Source organism: Vicugna pacos, chromosome 10 (assembly GCF_048564905.1).
Source record: "Vicugna pacos chromosome 10, VicPac4, whole genome shotgun sequence".
Lineage (NCBI taxonomy): Eukaryota > Metazoa > Chordata > Mammalia > Artiodactyla > Camelidae > Vicugna > Vicugna pacos.
Genome location: NC_132996.1, coordinates 14,430,452 through 14,443,100, shown reverse-complemented (window position 1 = coordinate 14,443,100; position 12,649 = coordinate 14,430,452).

Sequence of the window (12,649 nt, the reverse complement as noted above, 5' to 3'; positions counted from 1 at the left end):
GCCCAGCCTCGGGGGGCAGGTATGGGGTTTGATTATATCACCAGTCAGCCCCTCCTACCCGTTTTGTTGTGGTTTCTTTATGTTTTCAGTTGTGGAAGATCTTGTCCGGTAGGTTCCAGTCTTTTTTATCGATAGTTGTTCTGTAGTTGTGATTTTGGTGTGTTTGTGAGAGGTGGTGAGCCCTGGCTTCTTCTCTGCCATCTTGGCCTCTCTGATCAGTTTTATTTTGAATGGACATCTCTGAGTTTTATAGAAATGTTTGTAGAAAGCTGACATGCTATTAGCCTGAAGTGATTTCACTAGAGTTGCAGGATTTTAATTTTTTCTTACTTTTGCTCACGTCACTTATTTAAAGATTCATCAGGTTTAGAAAAATATATTAAATATGAAAATAAAAGTCTAATTAGGCTGCCAAGTAATTTTTTAAACTTATTTAAAATAATTTCAAACTTTTTTAGGGAGCTGTTAATAGCAATACAAAGAACTCTCATATATCTTTTACCCACTAATTTTTAACATTTTCCCACATTGTCATTTTCATTTTCATTCTCTATATAGATTCATTTTTTTCCCTAAGACAAACTTATAAGAATAACTCTTGAATATCATGCACTTTTACCCCAAAATACTTCAGTATCTTTTCCCTAAAAACAATATAATTATTTCACAAAGCCCCAGTATAGTTATTTCATTTAGAAAGTCTTAAATTGATAAAATACTAATATCTAATATGAAAAATCCATATGCAATTCTCTCTAATTGTCCCTCTAATATCCCTTATGACATTTCCTTCTCCCCATGATCCAAAACTTAATTCATGATCATGCATTGTATTTATTTACCATGGTTTCCTTTTGTCTTACTGTTTCTTACTGTACTTTGTAAGTGCCTAATATTTAGTCAAGTTGTGTTGTTGGCCTGGAGAGAATTCTAGAGGACACACAAAACTCAGTTACTGAATTAACAAGAACCAGAGAAAAGGAGGCTGAATAATTTTAAATAATGAGTACTTCATGATTTGATTATTAATTACCATCCTCCATGATAAACTGACAAGGATATTATAAGCTGAAAACGATACCTTCTCCCTTGGACGATTTTGAAGAAAAGCCTTATGTTCCCTTGAAGATATCAGTGATTGTCCCTTGTCTGTATTTTTGCAATATTGTGCCTTTTCATTTTACTTCCTAGCTTACTTATTTGAATATTTTTCCTTAATAACAGGTTGCCTACATTCTGATGACACCTGGGGAGGTACTTAAATTTTAACTAGTTACAAAGCCATTGCCACATAGCAATACTGTAAATGACTTTCCTTTCAAAGTGCAAAGGTATAAAGCTCTTGACCTTTGGAGTCAGAGTCTAAATTCTGGTTCCACTGCTTACTAGTGGTATTATCTTAGATAAATTATTAAACTTTTCTCATTTAGCAATCCTTCAAATAGCTGATGGTGGCTATTGATAGCAACATAATGTTCTACATAATATGATCCAGCAATCCCACTTCTGAGTACATATCCAGAGGGAACTCTAATTCGAAAAGATATGTGCACCGCAATGTTCATAGCAGCACTATATACAACAGCCAAGACATGGAAGCAACCTAACTGTCCATCAACAGATGACTAGATAAAGAAGTTGTGGTATATTTATACAATGGAATACTACTAGGCCATAAAAAAGAATAAAATACTTTCATTTGCAGCACCATGGATGGACCTAGAGATCGTCATTCTTAGTGAAGTAAGCCAGAAAGAGATAGAAAAATACCACATGGTATCACTCATATGTGGAATCTGAAAAAAAAGAATAAAAAGACACTAATAAACTCACCTACAAAACAGAAACTGACTCACAGACATAGTAAACAATCTTATGGTTACCGGGGAAAGGGGATGGGAAGGGATAAATTTAGGAGTTTGAGATTTGCAAATATTAGCCACTATATATTAAAATAGATTTTAAAAAAGTTTCTTCTGCATAACACAGGGAATATCCTATAATAATCTTTAATGAAAAAGAATATGAAAATGAATATATCCATGTATATACATGACTGGGACATTGTGCTATACACCAGAAATTGACACACTGTAACTGACTGTACCTCAATAAAATTAAAAACAGCAAAAACAAACATAATGTTCTACATAATCACATAAACCCTTGAAACCCAGCAATCTGGTTTCAAATCTCTGTTCTGTATTCATTGACCTTGTGATTTGGTACAAGGTAGCCAAGCTTTCTAAACTTCAATTTCTTTAAGTTTAAGAAGGAATTAATAGTGATACTTAACTAATTGCATTACTCTTTAAATGAAATAATGTTTGTAAAATGCTTCACAGGGTTCCTAGGATGTAACGAGTGTCCATCACATTTCTGATCTGCTAATGAATGTCTTACATTAATAATAACAATATCAACAAAAATAATAAAGTGTCTTTATTTTTTGTCATTGTTGTAAAAAACAAAAGTATCTTTAGACAGCAAAGAAAGTATCTTTCTCTTGACCTTGACTTTGAATTTTCCATATGCTCTTTTTCTCAGTCTTTCAGTGACATAGCTAATCTAAGAATTCCATATTTGTGATTTGCCCATTCCTTACATTATTAAAAAAAATCATTTCCGTCAGATAAATGTTAAAATTTGCCATCAATGACAGAACAGGATGGAGAAGAATGTGAAAAAAAATTTGGCTTAGAGCTGAGGTTAGAAATTTGAATATATTTAATCCCAAAGTGGAGTTGGTGCTAATTATATGAACTAAATTGCCTTTCACCCCTGAGTTGCCAGACATCATGATTAATCTTTAAGCTAATAGTCAGGAACAGAGGGACAAACAGAGAAGACTGGTTTCAAACGCAGGACAGGAGCCCACAGTGACATTGGTTACCTGGTGATTGATTCAGAGTCAGCCTGTATGCATTCAATGAGAATTAGTGGATGTAAGAGCACATGGCTTAGCATTACTTCAATGTGCAGTCATCCCAAATTCATGTAACCACAGAATGTCAGAGCTGGGAAAGGACCTAGTGATCTTCTAGTCCAGTAACTTCATTTCCCAGAGGCATGGAGAAATGGAAACACTTGAATGGATGCTAAATTACCATTGGCAGAGTGTGGCTAATGTCCTCTGTATTCTGTCTCCCAGTTCTGTGTTACTGCCTGGGTCCCAAGTGGCATTGTAGATGTTTAACTGGAATTTGATTAAAAAAGTAGCATGCATTATTTTATTTTATTTATTATATTTTATTCCTTGTGTCTAAAAAAAATGAAGTTATATAATATGCATTGTGACATTTTGTTTGTATGTATTTTATTTATTGGAATTTATTTCTTTTGTCTTTAAAGGAAAAACTCTAAATGATAGTTTTCTTAAAGCCCTAAACGATGCAAATTAATTTCAATCACTTACTTGCACCAGAGTGTAATAGAACAAATCTGACTCCATAGTAAATCTCTTCCTTTGACTTTAACCCCGTGCTCTGTTTCCTGTGCTGAGTCATGCTGGTTCTGCACATTTTGTACAAACAATGTTGCCTACAGCCTGGATAGCCTATTCTCAAGGCTCTGACCTTTAAGGGTGTAACACTTTCCCATTCATATAAAGACAAAAAGTTTTAGAATAGAAAATAACACTTGTCCTGTTGGAGGTTTGCAGGAACACCAGGATCTGACCTAAAAGGACAGCTGCAAGAACAAAGGATTCTGCCATCAAGCAGTTTGCATCAGTCAAGCACACCCCCTCCGCTTTTTGATATAAAAAGAGCCTAAACTCTGACTTGGGAGAAGACAGTACTCCAGGATGTTAGTCTGCCATCTCAGTCTGCTGGCTCTCTGAATAAAGGCGTTACTCCTTGCCCCAGCACCTCGTCTCCCTATTTATTGGCCTGCCGGGCAGTGAGCAGAACAAGCTTGGACTCGGTGACAACAGGACACCACAGAGCACCACCGAGTATCACGGAACAGTATCATACACCGCAGAACACCACAGGACCGCAGCACCGCTCCAAGAACATTTAGTTCCCTCCAAGCACTATTCTAAACGCACTCAATGACTTACCCCATTACCTTCTCTCAATAGCCCTACAAGACTAGTTCGACTTTCCCCTTCTTGTAGGTGGGAAAATTGAAGCTCAGAAAATGTAACTAACTTGACAAAGTTACACAGCTCGTAGCTAGTAGCATGAAGAGTCACAGCCAGGCAGTCTAGCTACAGAATCCTCCTTATTCCGAACCAGTGAACCACAATAACTGGGCACCAGGCTCAGTCAAGCAATCGCAAACTGCAGAATAGTACAAGCACGTGGAAGAAGCTGTCATCTCGCTCATTCACTGGCCCTACCAGCCAAAAATTTACCCAAATATTTCTCTGCCTGGTGATGATCAGAACCATGATCTCCAGAGCTCTGGTGTTCAAGGTCTTGTTGGACCAAGTGGAGTGATTATGCTTCTTTTATAACATTTCAAGATTTCTAAGCCACTCTCGGCTGATTTTCAGAGATAAAATCGTTTTATTAGGGCTCATGTCCTCCAACAACAAAGGACATGCCCATTTTTAGGCAAATCAAATCTTAAGGAAAAGGGTAGAAGAAGAAAAATTTAGATCTAAAAAATTTTTAACAGTGCAATTATGGCCAAGGGAAAAATCAAAGGAAGATTTGGAGAAATAAAGAATGAAAGTCCAGGGAGATTGTAGGCACAGACACTGAAGGGGGAGGAAGAACTATATTTTTTTATAATGTTAACTTTGGTGATTATTTCTTTACGACGTAAGTCAGTGGTCCCTGACTGTGGTCGCCTCAATTCAGAGGTCTTACCACACACATCTCTCTACTGCTCTTCTAGTTAGTTGGTTCCTATGTGTCCTGTAGCTAATCAGTCAGTGAATCTCTCACTTAGAATGTATTGTTTTCAGTTGTTAACCGCCCCCCTCCCCCCGCCATTTACTTGCTTGTTTCACACACTGGACTGAGAAATGGCAACCTGAGATTTGAAGCTGTGCTTTTATTTTACATTCCTTGCTCCAGTACGGTGCTGAGTACTCATCTGGAATTCAAATAAAACTTATAGAATGAATTTGCCCTTTGTCTCCCTGGTCTTTTGAAAGCCCTGGTTATACTTCAAAAAAATGTGTTTTAAAGTGTAAAACATCGATGTTGGATTTGCCACAACTGGACTTTGCCATTTGTTCTTCCCAGTCCTAAATCTGGGGATCACAGAAAAGGTATGGACACCAGTGATCCACGGATGGAAGCCAGGAGAGAGCCAGAGCCCCTACACATCGCATGGCTGCAGGTGGAGAAGAATCATCAAAGCAGATCAGAAATACAGCCTCCTTACCACAGGCAGGCTCACCAACCCTCACAAGAAATACCATAAAGGTTTTGCACATGGGAGCTGACTGTAGCATCACTCAGACTTGCATCAAAGAGCCAGTTCCTAATTCTGATGTGAATAATCGTGCTACTTTGGGTGGAATAAGCTGTCTAGCTTTCACTTTCTTCATCTCATGACTGCAATGAGGACGTAACAGTGAAAACTTAAGAGAGTTGTGAAAATTAATCCATGTAAGTACTTGAGGCCCCTAACAGCACCTTCACATCAGTAATCCTTCTATATCCCACTGTGCTTTTAAGGTCAGAGCCTGCCAGAGAAGCAGCTATGGCAAAGAACAGTAGTTCACTGTTGGGGAAAGGGTGGAAAGGAGGAAGGTGGGGCGCGGGGATATTCTTCCTTCATTTGGCCCATGAACATCAAAGGAGAGCTGCATGGGGTTAGTTCTGCATGGGGAAGGGATACAGGGCTCAGTGCCATGGGAATGACAGCCCCATAACATCACTCCCAAAGGGATATTTGTTTTCCCTTCAAAAGGCTGACCTCCTAATTGCTTTTTGTTCTCTTACCATTTCTAATAATAATCAGGATGGGTGAGGACAGCCTAAGAATGGAAGGCTAGCATGTTGCACAGTGCCATCTCTCCATCCCACAGAGAGCTCCTTCTTGGGGGCCTGAGAATCTGATTGTAAATCCTTTATATCTAAAAGATGGACAGAAGATTCAAAAGAAAGTTTAAATGGTGATGGAGGTGGGAAGCTAGAGTCATTTCTGGATCTTTCACCCCAAAAAATATTGGAAGCAAAATGGTCACTATTGAAGAGCCAAAGAGCCTCCCCCAAGAGGATTTATGGCATTGAGCATTCTGAAATGTAAAATCTCTGAACCTTGCAAATCCCAGGCTAGTTCATATAACTGAAACTGAGAGGTCTGCCGTAGCCTTTCTCAGGAAGAAAGGGTGGGGTAGATGAAAATGTTTAGCTACAACCGCCCTTGGGAAAATCGCATGTTCCGAACAACATCAAACAAAAAGGCAGTATCTGCCTTAATGGCATGAAGTGCTATTAGGTTGTCAAGAATCTGTGATGCAAGAATAGGCAGAAAATGACTGTGCAGAGGGTGTTAAAAGGTTATAGGATATTCTCTCCATTGTTGCATTATTTTTTTTTCTCCAGTCATTTTGAATCACATTCTGGAGGGGGACAGATGATGCAATTTAAAGAAAGATAGCGGTTTTGCTGGGCTTACAAAAGTGTCATTTGATCTTCTCCTGGTTTATAAGATGTTTTAGAAGCAAAAAAGAAAAAAAAATGTAAGCAGCTATGACATGATTATATCCAACAGGTAAAAGGGAAGCACTGAAATTACATTTCTGTAAGTCATCCACATTTCAGTTAACTTTCCAGAGTTTGTGGTTTTATTTTTGGATTGTGACAGATTGTTTGCCACAGATTTGAGTCAGCATAAATTGACTGCAAAGTCAGACCCCTTCCTCCAGAAACAAAATCTTTCCATTTCTGCCATAGATAAGGTTGTAAGTGGGAAAGGATCTAGCACATACCTATTACTGTGTAGGTGAAGATACTGAGGCTCAGAGAGGCTAAGTGGGGTGGCTGCTGTCACACAGCTAGTTAGTGACAGCGTTGTTGCCGGAAGATCGGCCCCTGTCCCTGATGAGCCAAATAACTCAGAGACCGGGTCTTAGAGCTTAAAGGAAAAGAGGCAGCTTTACTGCTTTGCTGGGCAAACGGGGCTCACAGCAGGCTGGTGCCTTCAAAACTGTGAACCCGTCTTGGGAATGGGGTGGGGTGGTTACATAGCCATGGCTCAAACAATAAAACATCGATAACAATCAACAGAATCATTTTTTTCTCATAAGATCAGAGTGGCGTCATGGTGTCTCCAGGTGACCACAACTGTAGAGGCTAGTGATTGTCGCTCTTTTGATCTCTTTACCTAATGAGTCCAAAGCGTGGTCTTCTTGGTAATTCAGGCTATTTTGTAAGGTTACAGTCCCGTGAACTTCTCCCCAGAGAACAACTCAGAGACCAAGCATGATTAATACTTCCAATGACCGGAATAAAGTAGAAAAAGTAAAATTAATAGCTTTAGCTTTAACAACAGGCCTGCAGTTGTGAGTAGCAGCCAGTCGGTCAGCTTAGTTGACCGTTTTAAGGGCAAGCATAAGAATAAGCAATCTGTTAGCCTAAGTGCGGCCATTTTATTAATCTTCCTTCAGCATCATGACTGAAATCCAGGATCGCTGCTTTGTAGACTGGGGACATTTCTCATTCTGCTTGTCACATTCTAACCATAAAATATTTGCATCTTCAGTTGGCACTGCCTTGCGAGTTTCTGGTCATTGTTTCATTCTGCCAGCTTGGTATGTGTTTGAAGAAGTAACTCTTCTCCACTCTCCGTCTGGTTTGGGAAAGTGGGAAGCCATGCACTTCCTCTCACTTAGCGGGTGGGCATTAATCCAAGTCTGGTCAGTCAAAGCTCTTATTTTCCTAGGCTTGGGGACTGGTGTCAAGTTACATACCTGGTCCACAGCGAAGCCAATCAGACCTCTATCTGAGACAATAGCTGGAACTAGAGAATGATCCCTAAGACAGGTAGCCTGCAGACTAAGTGAGACAAGGGATCTAAGTGCTGTGCAGCTTTTTTTTTTTTTAACTCTCCCACTCTCCTCTGAAAATATATTTAGTGGGAAAAGATCTTCTGATCCTGCATGAGAACTTCAAGAGACTGATGAATTTCTTTCCCTCTCAGAGGAAAAAAAACTTCTTTATATTTTTAAGAAACATTCAGGATTTAGAATATTAAGGCCCGCTAGTCAGTCAAAATCATAACTACTTAGTGATGGAGGCAGGATGGGCCGAGTAGGGAGGAGGGAGCAGCGTGGCGGCAGGAAGGTTCTCACCTGCCTCATACTGTGGTTCTCTGGCTTCGCGGTCTTTGCCTCTGACTTTCTCTTGTGGACGTTTCGTGGGTTCTTTAGAAAACTCCGGTGCTGGGGTTCTCAGATCACCCATGCCCTCAACAAAATGAATATTATCTTCTTTATGCCTGGAAAGTTATTCTTACCCATAGCCATAAAATGTCAGCAAGTCAACCTTTCTTTTTGACAGAATCTAAGACAGCTGCCCTGACAACCCTCCCGTCACATTATGTGATGGGCTGAATTGTGCCTGCAGCACCCCCTTCCCACCCCCTCGCATTCATATGTTGAAGTCCTAACCCCCAGTACCTCAGAATGTGACTGTGTTTGAAGAAAGAGGCTTTAAAGTGGCAACTAAGTTAAAGTGAGGCCGTTAGGGTGGGCGAACATCACTGGTCTTCTTATAATGGAGATTCGAGACAGACACACAAGGGGAAGAATTTGTGAGGACACAGCCAAGAAGGCAGTCATCAGCACGCCAAGGAGAGAGGCTTTAGGAGAAACCGGACCTGTCCACGTCTTAACCACAGCCTCCAGAACTGTTGAAAATAGACTCCTGCTGTTTAAGCACTCTGTTCTTCCAGGTCATAAGTCTAGTAGCTTGTGAAGCTGGCATTCAGACTCTATTTGGGATAAATTCAAAGGGAGTCCTCCTCACCAGACTGAAAAAGGGTTGCACAAGACCTCCTCCAGAGCCTCTGAAAGCATCACAAACAGACTTACCCTGTTCCACCGAGATGACCCAACGTGTGGCGGAAGGAAGCCAAGAGAATGGGGGTGCCACGTGGGGGGAACTTACAGAACCAGACAGTAGGGTGGTAGTTTCCAGGGGCTGCGGGTGGGTGGGGAAATGGGGGGATGTTGGTCAAAGGGCGCAAACTTCCAGTTATAAGATGAATGAGTCCTGGAGATCTAACATACAGCATGGTGACTGTAGTTAAAGTAGCTGTGTGTGAGGTAGTGGGCGTGTTAACTTGAATGCGGTCATCTGCTCACAATGTAGACACATATCAAATCATCACATTGTATACCTTAAGTATACAATTTGTCAGTTATACCTCTAGAAAGCTGAAAAAAATAATGAGAGGATGGGAGGCTTGAGGCTTTTCTCGTATGGCATCAGAGCCCTGAATAAGAGCCCTGCCCGGTTCCTAAGAATGAAGCAATGCGCTCCCTCTGTCCTTACATGCTTTCCCTCCACCAGCAAATTTCGTTTCTTTCTCCATTCATGGGTTTGTGTTCTCACTCATTTGTTAACTCGACTCTTTTTTCTGCTGTTATTTGCCCTACTTCTGAACAGCCTTTGGTTTACTCGCTCCTTAGTCAAACCTCCACACCCAGAGGGACTCTTGAGCTCAGAAGAATCTTCCTTCCCAGCCCTCTGGGTCCTGAGGTGTCTGGACCCACACACCACACCCAGCTCCCCAGCCACCGTAACCACTACGTGTGTTACGGCAAGAGAGTGGCACAAAACCAACTGGCAACAGAACACTTGAAAAGAATCTCTTCGTCAAGAAAATGGTTTTAATTCAGTTGCTACTTTGTAGATAAGAATGTAAGATTAAAAGGTTGAAGGCTCTAAATCCAGGCAACTCTGAGTTCAAATCCTGGTTCTACCAGTTCTGATCGTGGGACCATGATCAAGTTTAGTTTGAAGTTGTCATTTGTAACGTGGACATAAAGATGGCACCCTTGCATCCTGCTTGGGGTCTCCTTGTGAGGTTTCCCTATACAAAGAAAATGCCTCTTGATCTCCTCCCTCACTTCCTTCTGTCTGGGCACCTGTCAGGAGTGTTCAGCCTTCAGGGACCCTTCAGTGAGTCCTGAGGCCCCAGGAGCCACTAACATTTCCCCACACTGCCTGCCTGGTTCTTATTTCCCCATGGCCTTAAAAAGTCAGCCCTGTGCCCATACAATTGCTTACTACATACGCCTGGTTCCCCACCCCTTTCCCCACTGCCGTGGTCCCTACACCGATAACCTGTTTAATTTTGGTCCAGTTGAAGGTGACTGCTCACCCTGTGTGGAACCAATCCTGCATTTTTAGTATAATGCCTTGTGGTCTCAATTTTGATGTGTTGGCTTCTAAGGGATTATCGTTAGGACAGAGTCTTGTTTCAAAGTGACACCCCGTTTTTTAATGGGTTGGTTCTGGTTTGTGCAAACTGCCCACACACCCTCTTGCCCTCTCGGTGGAGCAGGGCAGGGGCTGTTTCTGGGGCATGGCAAGGCATGAATGAGCCAGATTTGGAGCTTGGGAGAACACCTCCTACTCCCTCAGGCTCCAGCCAGAACAAATCCTGCTGCATCTGTTTATACAGTGTGCTTCAATAAGAGGTTTTTAGTTGCAAAAGGGTATAGAAAAGGCTGAATACTTCTGAACTAGAATGACAGCCCCCCTCCATTAAACAGACCTGCAAGTTCATAGTGGCATGACTCAGTGCCCAAAGGACCATTTACACCCCAAGCCCGCATCTCACATTGGAGTCATGACTTTAGCTTCACTCTATCTTCCTTCAATCAACAGGAAGTTAATTATTGAGAACATACCGTGCAGGTGAATCTGAGACCAACAGGACGTCTTCTCTAAACAAGACGGAGTAATGTAAATCTGCCCTCATTGGTGTGAATCTTTTAATATTGGTTTCCAGGGACTGGATTCTAGGCCCCCAAAGTCCCTTTAAAAAGTTTCTTTCAGGAAGCTTTGTGGCTGTCATGGCTGCCTGGGCAGCCCAGGGTCCCTGAGGGCCACTCCATGTGTTAGACCCTGGCCTCAGAGTCACCAAAAGCAACTTGGTGGTATCATTTAGTAAGCTTCTTAGATGCACCGATAAATTATGATGTTTTAAAATTTCCCATTTCTTGCAAAGAACAGATCCCATAGGAGAGATAATAAACTGGGTCTCATCCCACAACAAAATTAGAAAGAAAAGAGAAGAGAAAAGAAGGGTGAAAAGGGGATTGATCTGAGGGAACTTACAGTTACCAACGTATCTGACCCTCTGGGCAGAGTGGCGAACTCGTCTCCTGATGGGATGAAAACAATATTCCATTCGTCTTCCTTGAGATTTCCCCAGGTTTGACATAAAACTCAGTCTAGCCCAAATAGAGTCCATCCTAAGGTACGGCTCAGTGAGTTTCCTTTTAAGTTGCAGCTCTGACCTAGTGATTAAAACATAACCTCTTTCTTGTTCTTTCTCCCTCTCTCTCTCACACCCAGGCTCCCACCTGCACACTCACACCTACACTCACAAATAGGAAATATTTCCATATTATATTGATGGAAATATGGGCTGCAAAGCTCCCACACTATTTCTTCTCCCCTGCACTGCCATGTGTTTGAAATATACCACTTCTCAATGTTTTGGCAGCTTCTTCTGTGCATAAAAGAAGAGAGAGCGGCAGGAGGTGACAGTAATCATCACATTTAATTTTTTTCTTGTCACATATCCTCAGTGCTTTTCCAATCGATGTAGCTACAAGGACAAGGGCATTCAACTCTTTTTTTGAAGAAACTTTAAATTCATCCACTATTTTGCAATATGTCAAAATATTTTTAAATATCTCTCTTTGATTTCCTTTTTTTGTTTCCTTCCTCCACTCTCAGGGAGTCTGAATGAAGGAGAAGGCAGAAGTGAAAAGGACAAGAGAGAGAACTGTCTCTTTTCTTGAGTTTTTTTGCCACTGAAATAAAAATATAATAATAATAGTTACTATTTATTAAATTCTGCTAAGCACATCATGGTTTCATTTATTCCTTGAGCTCATGCAAGGAAGTTATTATCTCCAATTTATAGATGAAGACTGTGGCTGTGGGCTGAGGAAGTAAGGATGGGCACTAGCCCAAAGTCATAGGATGTCCTGGCTGCTAGGAACCACTGTCCTGAACAAGGCACTTCACACTGCCTGTCTTGTGAAATCTTCATAGCATTCATAGAATGAATGAATGATTACTGATGCTTTTATAACTGGTCAAAGTCACTGGCCAAATGGTAAATTCAGGGCAGAATGCAAACTTAGGTCTTGCTGACTCTAAAACATGCACTCTGACTACTGCACCACAAACATTCTCAGACCTTGTCAGAACAAATGTTTTAATTCCGAAGAACAGAACAGATTTCATATCTTGGTGTATCTTTTTGGCAGTCCAATCTCTAACTCAGTGGAGATCAGAAAAATCCATGAAGATAATAAAATGATATTGACTGAGACTAAAGACATTCAGCTGTTTTCATCAGAATGGCTTCACAACAGGCAAAAAAGCAGACCTGGAATTCTCCTCCTCTTTAAAGAAGCTTTTGTTTACATCGCCAGTCTATCACTCAAGAAATGCAAGTGAATTTACAGTGGTTATAATTTCTAGGTGTTTCT